Below are 12,331 nucleotides of genomic sequence, written 5' to 3'. Positions count from 1 at the left end.
GTTAGGTTAATTTTAGGTAATTGTAGGTAGTTTATTTAATTAATTTATTGATAGTATAGCGTTAGGTTTATTTGTAACTTAGGTTAGGATTTCTTTTACAGGTAAATTTGTAATTATTTTAACTATTTTAGCTATTAAATAGTTCTTAACTATTTAATAGCTATTGTACCTGGTTAAAATAAATACAAAGTTACCTGTAAAATAAATATAAATCCTAAAATAGCTATAATATAAATATAATTTATATTGTAGCTATATTAGGATTTATTTTACAGGTAAGTATTTATCTTTAAATAGGAATAATTTATTTAATAAGAGTTAATTAATTTCGTTAGATGTAAATTATATTTAACTTAGGGGGGTGTTAGTGTTAGGGTTAGACTTAGCTTTAGGGGTTAATACATTTATTAGAATAGCGGTGAGCTCCGGTCGGCAGATTAGGGGTTAATCATTGAAGTTAGGTATCGGCGATGTTAGGGAGGGCAGATTAGGGGTTAATACTATTTATTATAGGGTTAGTGAGGCGGATTAGGGGTTAATAACTTTATTATAGTAGCGCTCAGGTCCGCTCGGCAGATTAAGGGTTAATAAGTGTAGGCAGGTGGAGGCGACGTTGTGGGGGGCAGATTAGGGGTTAATAAATATAATATAGGGGTCGGCGGTGTTAGGGGCAGCAGATTAGGGGTACAAAGGGATAATGTAGCTGGCGGCGGCGTGCGGACGGCAGATTAGGGGTTAATAAGTGTAGGTAGCTGGCGGGGACGTTGTGGGGGGCAGATTAGGGGTTAATAAATATAATACAGGGGTCGGCGGTGTAAGGGGCAGCAGATTAGGGGTACATAAGGATAACGTAGGTGGCGGTCGGCAGATTAGGGGTTAAAAAAATTTAATCGAGTGGCGGCGATGTGGGGGGACCTCGGTTTAGGGGTACATAGGTAGTTTATGGGTGTTTGTGTACTTTAGAGCACAGTAGTTAAGAGCTTTATGAACCGGCGTTAGCCCAGAAAGCTCTTAACTACTGACTTTTTTCCTGCGGCTGGAGTTTTGTCGTTAGATGTCTAACGCTCACTTCAGAAACGACTCTAAATACCGGAGTTAGAAAGATCCCATTGAAAAGATAGGATACGCAATTGACGTAAGGGGATCTGCGGTATGGAAAAGTCGCGGCTGAAAAGTGAGCGTTAGACACTATTTTGAGTGACTCTAAATACCGGCGGTAGCCTAAAACCAGCGTTAGGAGCCTCTAACGCTGGTTTTCACGGCTACCGCCAAACTCCAAATCTAGGTCACAGTATTGTCTCACTTTGATAAAAAGCACAATAGAAATGTAAAGGATTTGGAATTTCTGGGCATTAGGAAATTAGAACAGAATTGGAAGGGAGGAGACACACAGAATAGATTGGGACAATTGGAAATGAAGTGGATCCATATTATGGATAGCTTCATACCCAATGGTCTTAATAAAGATTTTGAAATCCATCACTTTTTGTGAAAGTTATTTATAAGTATAGCTACGAAGGCTATAAAATCTATATATGTCTTTTTTAATTTTTTTTTATTTTTTTTATTTTTAATAATAATTGTTTTTAATTTTTAATTTTAATAATTTTTTTAATTTTTTTTTTTTTAATTTTAAAAATATTTTTTTATTTTTTTTTTATTTTTTTTATTTTTTATTTTTAATTTTAAAAATTTTTTTTATTTTTTTTTTTATAATTTTTTTTTTAATTTTTAATTTTAATTTTTTTCATTTTTTTTTTTTTTTGTTTACTTTGTCCACACTTATATTATCAGTACTAGGTAGTTTTAGAATGTTTCACGAACTTATTTTCAATATATGGAACCCCAAATGTAAAATTAAACACATAGTTAGAAACAGTAACCTCAACATCCTATCATAACTTTTCAGCGCAAACACACATAAGCATGCTAACAAATAAAATCTATTTTTGAAAACATTGCGACACAACTTGGTTTATGATAAGGCTAGTAGTTTAATTATGGTCCATAGGACATATAGTCAGTAACATCACTTAAACTAAAAAATATATAACTAATACCTTCACATTAAGGGGTTAAAAAAAAAAAATACCTACATATATCATCAGTATAGACACTAATTGCAGGCACAATGTGATTATGTTTTTTGAAGTTTTGCATATATGTATAATGCTATAACATTATAATGCATAATTTCCCAATTCTGGTTATCCATCTTAACATCAATGCATATATCAACAAAATGTATAAAACTGAAAGAAGTTGAAAAACATACTAGTTGTTTAATGACAAATTACCTAAATGCCAACTTCCAAAATGGAGGATGTAACCACAAACCTGGCAGAAACTCATCAATGGATTGTTTAAAAGGACTCTTGGACATGTGCACTAACATTCCTTGACAAAGCATACCAGCGAAACGTACGTCGGAACTGAACTGTTCTATATTAAGTTTTATCGCGTCTCTACACTAGCCAGGACACCTGGGGGCTTAGCGCTATTGTCTTGCTACTAAAAAGGTTTTGGTTTAGGCGGTCACACTCCTGCTGATCCATTTACCTCTTTGCAAGTTTGGCGATTTGAAGCATTTGTTACAGCATATCTGCTTTTGTACCCTTACATTGTGGTGTTATCAAGGCTTATGTGACGCTTTTATATATTTTAAAATAAATTTGTATCCACGTTTTGCCTAGTGTACTGTTTTCCCATCAGTATAAAGTGGGAGTGCGCATATCCTTGAGCTTAGTGGAAAGCTCCAACAAATGTGAGTAGTCATTTGTTACAAAACAACTACTTCCTCAAAGTGCCATTACAGATTCACACTATGTTGCAATTTTCTGTTTCCTTTTTTATGGAATCTCACTGAGGAATGCTAACAAGCTGAAAAACTCATCCAGAGGACACAGACATATCCTTGATTCAGAACTTTATTTGGTTTTCCTTTTATGATTTTTGTTATCACATTTATTTCACATTTTTTTCTTTGTGATATTCGGTATATTTATTGTAATTTTATCTTGTTGTTATACCTATTTTATTAGTGCACTAAGATATAAGTAATATTTATATCCTGTAATTATGGATTAATGTAAGCAATTGTATTAGCACTTATGTTTGGTAAGCACTGTTTACTGTTTATTTTTAACTAATAGCCTTTAAAATTTTGGACTTTTATCAGTTTTTGTCACTAGTACTGTTTTTCTGTTCACACGCTGATTTTTCTGCAGCAAACCAGCTATATTTGGGTATTCCTTTAGCACAGAGTTTTGTTTATAGGTGTATCAAAGCCAAGCACACCTTGTTAATTAATTAGCAGTTCACACCATTCACATAGACCTAGATTTGGAGTTTGGCGTTAGCCGTGAAAACCAGCTTTAGAGGCTCCTAACGCTGGTTTTAGGCTACCGCCGGTATTTGGAGTCACCCAAAATAGGGTCTAACGCTCACTTTTTAGCCGCGACTTTTCCATACCGCAGATCCCCTTGCGTCAATTGCGTATCCTATCTTTTCAATGGGATTTTTCTAACTCCGGTATTTAGAGTCGTTTCTGAAGTGAGCGTTAGACATCTAACGACAAAACTCCAGCCGCAGGAAAAAAGTCAGTAGTTAAGAGCTTTCTGGGCTAACGCCGGTTTCTAAAGCTCTTAACTACTGTACTCTAAAGTACACTAACACCCATAAACTACCTATGTACCCCTAAACCGAGGTCCCCCCACATCGCCGCCACTCGATTAAATTTTTTTAACCCCTAATCTGCCGACCGCCACCTACGTTATCCTTATGTACCCCTAATCTGCTCCCCCTAACACCGCCGACCCCTGTATTATATTTATTAACCCCTAATCTGCCCCCCTCAACGTCGCCTCCATCTGCCTACACTTATTAACCCCTAATCTGCCGACCGCAAAGCGCCGCCACCTACGTTATCCTTATGTACCCCTAATCTGCTGCCCCTAACACCGCCGACCCCTATATTATATTTATTAACCCCTAATCTGCCCCCCTCAACGTCGCCTCCACCTGCCTACACTTATTAACCCCTAATCTGCCGAGCGGACCGCACCGCTATTATAATAAAGTTATTAACCCCTAATCCGCCTCACTAACCCTATAATAAATAGTATTAACCCCTAATCTGCCCTCCCTAACATCGCCGACACCTAACTTCAATTATTAACCCCTAATCTGCCGACCGGAGCTCACCACTATTCTAATAAATGGATTAACCCCTAAAGCTAAGTCTAACCCTAACACTAACACCCCCCTAAATTAAATATAATTTTAATCTAACGAAATTAATTAACTCTTATTAAATAAATTATTCCTATTTAAAGCTAAATACTTACCTGTATAATAAACCCTAATATAGCTACAATATAAATTATAATTACATTGTAGCTATTTTAGGATTAATATTTATTTTACAGGCAACTTTGTAATTATTTTAACCAGGTACAATAGCTATTAAATAGTTAAGAACTATTTAATAGTTACCTAGTTAAAATAATTACAAAATTACCTGTAAAATAAATCCTAACCTAAGTTACAATTAAACCTAACACTATACTATCATTAAATTAATTAAATAAAATACCTATAATTACCTACAATTAAACCTAACACTACACTATCAATACATTAATTAAATACAGTATCTACAAATAACTACAATGAAATAAACTAACTAAAGTACAAAAAATAAAAAAGAATTAAGTTACAAAAAATAAAAAAATATCTACAAACATAAGAAAAATATTACAACAATTTTAAACAAGTTCAATCCGATTGGCTGATCCAATCAGCCAATCAGATTGAGATCGCATTCTATTGGCTGATCGGAACAGCCAATAGAATGCGAGCTCAATCTGATTGGCTGATTGGATCAGCCAATCGGATTGAACTTGATTCTGATTGGCTGATTCCATCAGCCAATCAGAATATTCCTACCTTAATTCCGATTGGCTGATAGAATCCTATCAGCCAATTGGAATTCGAGGGACGCCATCTTGGATGATGTCCCTTAAAGGAACCGTCATTCTTCAGTTGGACGTCGCCGGAAGAAGATGGGTCCGCGGTGGAGGTCTTCAGGATGGAGCCGGTCGTCATCGGATGAAGATAGAAGATGCCGCTTGGATCAAGATGGTTGCCGGTCTGGATCGCTTGGGTTGGATGAAGATTTTGGAGCCAGGACGGATCGGTGATACCTGGTGAGGTGAAGACAAGGTAGGATGATCTTCAGGGGCTTAGTGTTAGGTTTATTTAAGGGGGGTTTGGGTTAGATTAGGGGTATGTGGGTGGTGGGTTGTAATGTTGGGGGGGTATTGTATGTTTTTTTTTACAGGCAAAAGAGCTGAACTTCTTGGGGCATGCCCCGCAAAGGGCCCTGTTCAGGGCTGGTAAGGTAAAAGAGCTTTTAACTTTAGTAATTTAGAATATGGTAGGGCATTTTTTATTTTGGGGGGCTTTGTTGTTTTATTAGGGGGCTTAGAGTAGGTGTAATTAGTTTAAAATTGTTGTAATATTTTTCTTATGTTTGTAGATATTTTTTTTATTTTTTGTAACTTAGTTCTTTTTTATTTTTTGCACTTTAGTTAGTTTATTTCATTGTAGTTATTTGTAGATATTGTATTTAATTAATGTATTGATAGTGTAGTGTTAAGTTTAATTGTAGGTAATTGTAGGTATTTTATTTAATTAATTTAATGATAGTATGGTGTTAGGTTTAATTGTAACTTAGGTTAGGATTTATTTTACAGGTAATTTTGTAATTATTTTAACTAGGTAACTATTAAATAGTTCTTAACTTTTTAATAGCTATTGTACCAGGTTAAAATAATTACAAAGTTGCCTGTAAAATAAATATTAATCCTATGGGACGGAGCTAGCCACAGAGGAGAGGAGCTCCTGTGATGGTAATCTACATTTAGCCTAACGGAGACCATAATTTATGTTCCCTAACTAATTTAGTGGTTTATACATGTGCAGAGGGTCGGCAACTCTTCCCTATGAAACTTTACATGTGTCCTACAACCACTCTTAAGAACTGCGCTGTCTGGCTTGCCCACGAGGCTGCAGGGACTGCCTGATTTCTAATTATATCGGCATTTACACTACATCCCTTCTTGCTTAAGCAAATATGGTAGTTACTTATGAGCAGATCCTCATATCTCTAGCCAAACTTGGGGAGAAGATGGATAGCTGTTTTCTGGATTTGCGGCTGGTAGCAGGAGACCAGCTTAAAGGGAATGCTAGCTCAATATCTAAAATGGCGGATAGCAAAGATTTCCCGGGGAGTTACCCCAGTTCAATTCAAGGGCAATACCCTTAGTGCTTGCAACACCACAGTCTCACAAGGAGTCTCTTCTACAGGACAGTTCCCTATGTGCCGCGACGGATCTCACAGTACAGAGTGGATGCGTTCTGTTGGCGCAACCTGATGAATGTTCCTATCTCGGAACTGAAGCTCCACACGCCGTTACTCCACCGTCTAGAGCTTGTTATCCCTATATGAGGAGCGGATCTCTTGACATCGCACTGACTAGGGCAACTAAGGAGGTTAGTGCCGATGCTTGCGGCTCTCTATGGTACACGGAGACAGACGGAACTATGTGGTCGCAGCCTTCTGCAACCACGCACACTCAGGATTTCTGTAAGTCTGACCTGACGAAGCTGCCATCTTGTTGCTGGACACTCAAAAATACTGTCGGAGTGGGCTGAAGATATTGAGGGCCCTCACAAAAATGTTAGCAAGTCCCTAGTAATCAGACTAACGTTGTTACTTATTTCCAATGACTATGTGTTATTTCAGCTACTGAATCCAACGCTGGGCTTTTGATATCAGGGCACATTAATGAGAACCGTATTGTTTGAAAAAAGTGCCTAACCTGTTATACCTCGTATCAGTTTAATATATCCATTGCTAATAGCACACTTGCTTACTATATCTGCTCTTAGTTAAATGTTCCCTGTCATTGTGCAATATTTAAATATGTTTTAAGGACCTTTCTGTAAAAATGATAAGGTTCAGTTACAAATGTTTATACTAATTTCTATGCATAGCTAATTTGTCCCAGCTACACATACCCCCTAGAGACTTATTGATAGCGCAATTAGCAATACCTGGACAATGGAACTATAGTTCTCCCTTTCGAACATAGCTTTGCTTTATATGAATATCGCCTGACCTGCTCGCAAGCTACTTTTGCATCATTATATACATCACTATAGACTATTTATCTATAAATATCCTACACATGTTAAGATAAGTTTAGGAGTGGAGTTTTATAGTTTTTCCTTGCTGTACTGAGGGGCATACTTAACGATGGTATGGAGGTCTCTTTATGGGGTACTCGTTACAGATTTAGTGACTTTCCTTGTAAATGAGAAGCGACAGGTCATGTCTACAGGGTAAAACTGTATTATTATTTGTAAGCCCAGAGTGTCCCTATTTGATCTTTATGGCTCTCCCATATGTCCCCACTCTCAGATAAGTTTAAAATATTTAATATCTTTGCCAGGCTTGTCATGTTGTTTAGTTATATGTTTTCTTTGTGCTCTTACTACCCAGTCCGCTTGTATCGCTTTTCTGTTTACAGGAGTGTATCTTGAGGTCTAAGGAATGGCCATTTAGAATAGAACAGGCTTTAATGTTTTCAAATATTGCTTTAGATTATAGATTAGTTGTGGTAAGTGTACATTTCTAATACGGCCAGAGGTGTAGGACAAGAACAGTTATTATGCATATTACAAATTAGGTACACCTGCTCTATTTGTCCCACATGTTAGTTATAATGGTAGAATAGACCCCCTATACATGTGTCCGCTCCTATGAGCTTACTAATTACTATACTCCCCTAGAACCATCTTGTATGAGTCTCCCTTCCCAAAGTAGGTTAAGAGTCACACATTAGACTCAGAAATACGCCTCATGTGTCCTAATTGGTGGTTATGTAGCTTCTTAAACGCATATAGAACCTAAGCATAGGGTCAGTGAGAATAGGCTAGAGAGGACTCTGGTACTTCCTCAAAAACCTTAAAGCAACTTGTATCTCTTGACTGTCAGACAAGGGCTCATTTTTATTTGAGGTTAACGACTAGGTGTTTCTCTGTCCTTTAGAGTTTGACATTTTAATTACAGTATATATTCCTTACCTACTACCGATTGGAACATGAATAGCAGTCACATGCCAGTACAAAGGCAAAACATGTTACAAACTACCCTAACTGCAGCCATATTCCTAATACCTAGTTTAGCTCATTAGAAGGTTACACTTCTGAGGGTTGTATAGCCTCCTATATACTGATTCAAAATGGTTCTCTTACAGACATGTATATCTTTCTTGGGAAGTTACCCTTATTTTTGTACCTACCTAAGTTACGATGTAAATAGATGACAAGTTTATTCTGTAGAGTGCATTATAGTTCTGAGTCCTCAGCATATTCCCGTACATGGTATGCTAACTAGCTCCGCCCCCCACCCCTCCCACCCCCCCTACCCCCTATTATATTTTGAGCGGCTCTCGCCCGCTGCATCCCCTCTCCCTATAAAACCTATTGAGCTTCCTCCTCCCCAGCCTTAACCTTTCATGTTTAGATATCCAAACCTCTTCGTATATAGCTGGGAGAGGACCATTTTAGCTTATGTTACCTTTCAGACGCTCTATAACAAAACTGAAGTCTTTTCTATGAGTCAGCCCACATTTTATTGTAATGTTTAAGACAATTGAATACGCTGTATTACTAATTATGTTATGTCTACATTGTTCTGTTTACGTTTTGGGGCATACCCTATATTTTGTATCTGTATATGACTTCAATAAAAAATTATTAAAAAAAAAAAAAAAATTAAAATCCTGCAGCCAATATAACTCACATTACGCTGCTTTCTGCTTATAGCATCTTACATTCGCCTATATGTTCGTATGCATTTGTTTTTCTATTGGGGTTATAAGTGTTCGTATTGTTTTGACAAAAGCTCGCCACCTTTTAGTTGGCGAGAAAAAACTGTGATATCTGCAGTTCGAAAATCTTTATAGAATTACGCTGGGATTAGTGAGACATTTTCATATACGCCCATGGAACGCCCATGTTCAGCCCATTTTACGAAAAAACAACAAATACGCTTTGCATTTTGTATTTAAAAATTCAGATTTCTGTGTGATTTTTGCACATTCAGTGTACTACAATTACAATTTACGCTGTGAATATTTAATTTGATTTATTCCTGCGTAAATTAGATACTAATTTTACGTTTTTGTTAACATACGATTTTTGTTGAGGAATTTTGTTACGATTTTTGATGCACCTTAACAATACAATTTTTCCCTGCTTAAAAAAAAAAAAAAAAAAAAATATATTAATCCTAAAATAGCTACAATGTAATTATAATTTATATTTTAGCTATATTAGGATTTATTTTACAGGTAAGTATTTAGCTTTAAATAGGAATAATTTATTTAATAAGAGTTAATTAATTTCGTTAGATTAAAATTATATTTAATTTAGGGGGGTGTTAGTGTTAGGGTTAGACTTAGCTTTAGGGGTTAATCCATTTATTAGAATAGCGGTGAGCTCCGGTCGGCAGATTAGGGGTTAATAATTGAAGTTAGGTGTCGGCGATGTTAGGGAGGGCAGATTAGGGGTTAATACTATTTATTATAGGGTTAGTGAGGCGGATTAGGGGTTAATAACTTTATTATAGTAGCGGTGCGGTCCGCTCGGCAGATTAGGGGTTAATAAGTGTAGGCAGGTGGAGGCGATATTGAGGGGGGCAGATTAGGGGTTAATAAATATAATATAGGGGTCGGCGGTGTTAGGGGCAGCAGATTAGGGGTACATAGGGATAATGTAAGTAGCGGCGGTTTACGGAGCGGCAGATTAGGGGTTAAAAATAAAATGCAGGTGTCAGCGATAGCGGGGGCGGCAGATTAGGGGTTAATAAGTGTAAGGTTAGGGGTGTTTAGACTTGGGGTACATGTTAGAGTGTTAGGTGCAGACGTAGGAAGTGTTTCCCCATAGCAAACAATGGGGCTGCGTTAAGAGCTGAACGCGGCTTTTTTGCAGGTGTTAGGTTTTTTTTCAGCTCAAACAGCCCCATTGTTTCCTATGGGGGAATCGTGCACGAGCACGTTTTTGAGGCTGGCCTCTTGCGTAAGCAACTCTGGTATTGAGAGTTGAAGCTGTGTTAAAAATGCTCTACGCTCCTTTTTTGGAGCCTAACGCAGCCTTTTTGTGGACTCTCAATACCAGAGTTATTGTTATGGTGCGGCCAGAAAAAAGCCGGCGTTAGTTTTTCGGGTCATTACCGACAAAACTCCAAATCTAGCCGATAGTTTTTAACCTTTTATCAAAACTCATAGACTCCACATATAGAACACATTATATATATTACTTTTTGTCAATTTGGGAGATTTTTTCACTATGTCTTTGTTTCAAAGTAGACGCACCCTAGCATCAGGTGCTGATGATTTTTTTAATGATTCTGAACACACAGATGACTCACTAGCAAACCTCTTAAAGGAAGTTGAAAAATATATGGTTAAAGAAACCAAATATCACCTTGAGATAGTAACCTTAGAAAAATATTTGAAAGAACAAATTACCCCTAGAGGATTAAGAATTCTAAAAAATCCCACATTTGGTCAGGATAACCTTATGTTTATGACCAAGTAGAATCATATTTTAGAAGAATGCACAAGAAAACTTATGAATCTTATTATTAGGGAAAAGAAAAAATTATTGGATGAGGCAAATATAGAAATTAACATGCTGGAACAAAAAATAACTCCCCATATGGAGAGCACACAATATGGGGAACTTTCACAAAAAGTGGCAGAAAATTTAGATTGTTTAAAAAAAGAGATCAAAGACACTAAGAGAAAGAAATACTTTAGAGACTATGAGGATTATAAAGAAAGGAAAGAAAGAAATTATAGAGCTAAAAATAGAAGAACACATATTCAAAATACTAGTAATTCCAACAAGGAGCGTTTACAATATAAAGATCAAGACTTTAGATACACACATAGAAATAATTATTATGGCAATACATCAAATCAACGCCAACATAATTCTTTAGCACATAGAGAAAGAGAGAGCTACTATAATAAAAGAAAGGAAGATATTTCCTACGCAGATCACAGATATCCACAGAAAAATCATGATATGACTTATAATAAAAATATGAATTATAGGAACAATCAGGATAGATCTGAACAGTGGGCAAGAGAAGAAAATAATTGGCAACAACCTAGAAATCCTTTTAAAAATCATAAAGAACAATATCCAAAAGAAACCACCACACATAATAGATTTGGAGCTTTAGCAAGATATAACTCAGAAGAGGAGGAGGTTTTTATAGAGGCTGGAAAAAGAAAATACACAAGAACGGATTCAGATCTGTTCAACAAAAGACGCAAAAACATGGACAGAACGGATTACTAAGTAATAAACACAATAATAAACAAATAAATAAAAAAGATAATGGTATTTTCAATCTGTCGAGTACCACACTATCAGAAGCCCAAACCTCTGTCTTAAACAAAGGGCTAAATTTTGCTCCCAGTTACAGAATGAATAAATTTGAAGCCTTTATAGGAATTCAGAAGTTTATTAGAAATCTATGCATAAAAAAGTTTTTTACTAACAATCCCATAATCAGTAACAGTTCTATAGAAATAAATAAATATAAACATATAGAGATACATAAAAAGTCCTCCTTTAATCCCACACAGTGCAAATCAGCACCTATGGAGACATTCTTAGAACTAGTACATAGGGATATTAAAAATATGAAAATTAATTATGGTTCCAATCTCACTAAACTAGAACAAACAGCCTTGGCAGATTTAAAAATGAATGATAAGATAGTCATAAAGCCCGCGGACAAGGGCGTAGGGACAGTTATCATGGATAAAACTAAATACAATGAGGAATGTCTTAGACAACTTAAAAACACTGAGGTATATATCGAACTTGATAGTAATCCAATAATAAAATTAAAAAAAAGACTTGAACTTCACTTGGAAAAAGGCTTAAAAACAGGCATTGTGAATAAAAAAGAATATCAATATATCTACAACCAATTTCCAAAAACTCCCACTTTTTATATACTGCCGAAAATACACAAGGATCCATCTAACCCCCCGGGTAGACCCATAGTGTCAGGGGTTAATTCCCTCACAAGCAACTTATCAGCATATATAGACCAATTTTTACAGACTTATGTCGTAAAGACAAAATCATATTTGAAAGATACCTTAAGTATCCTTAACCATTTAGAAAAACTCGAGTGGAATCCAAATTGGTGGTTGGTGACTAGTGATGTCACGTC

The sequence above is a fragment of the Bombina bombina genome, chromosome 3 (assembly GCF_027579735.1).
Source record: "Bombina bombina isolate aBomBom1 chromosome 3, aBomBom1.pri, whole genome shotgun sequence".
Classification (NCBI taxonomy): domain Eukaryota; kingdom Metazoa; phylum Chordata; class Amphibia; order Anura; family Bombinatoridae; genus Bombina; species Bombina bombina.
Note: the sequence above shows the minus strand (reverse complement) of the source record.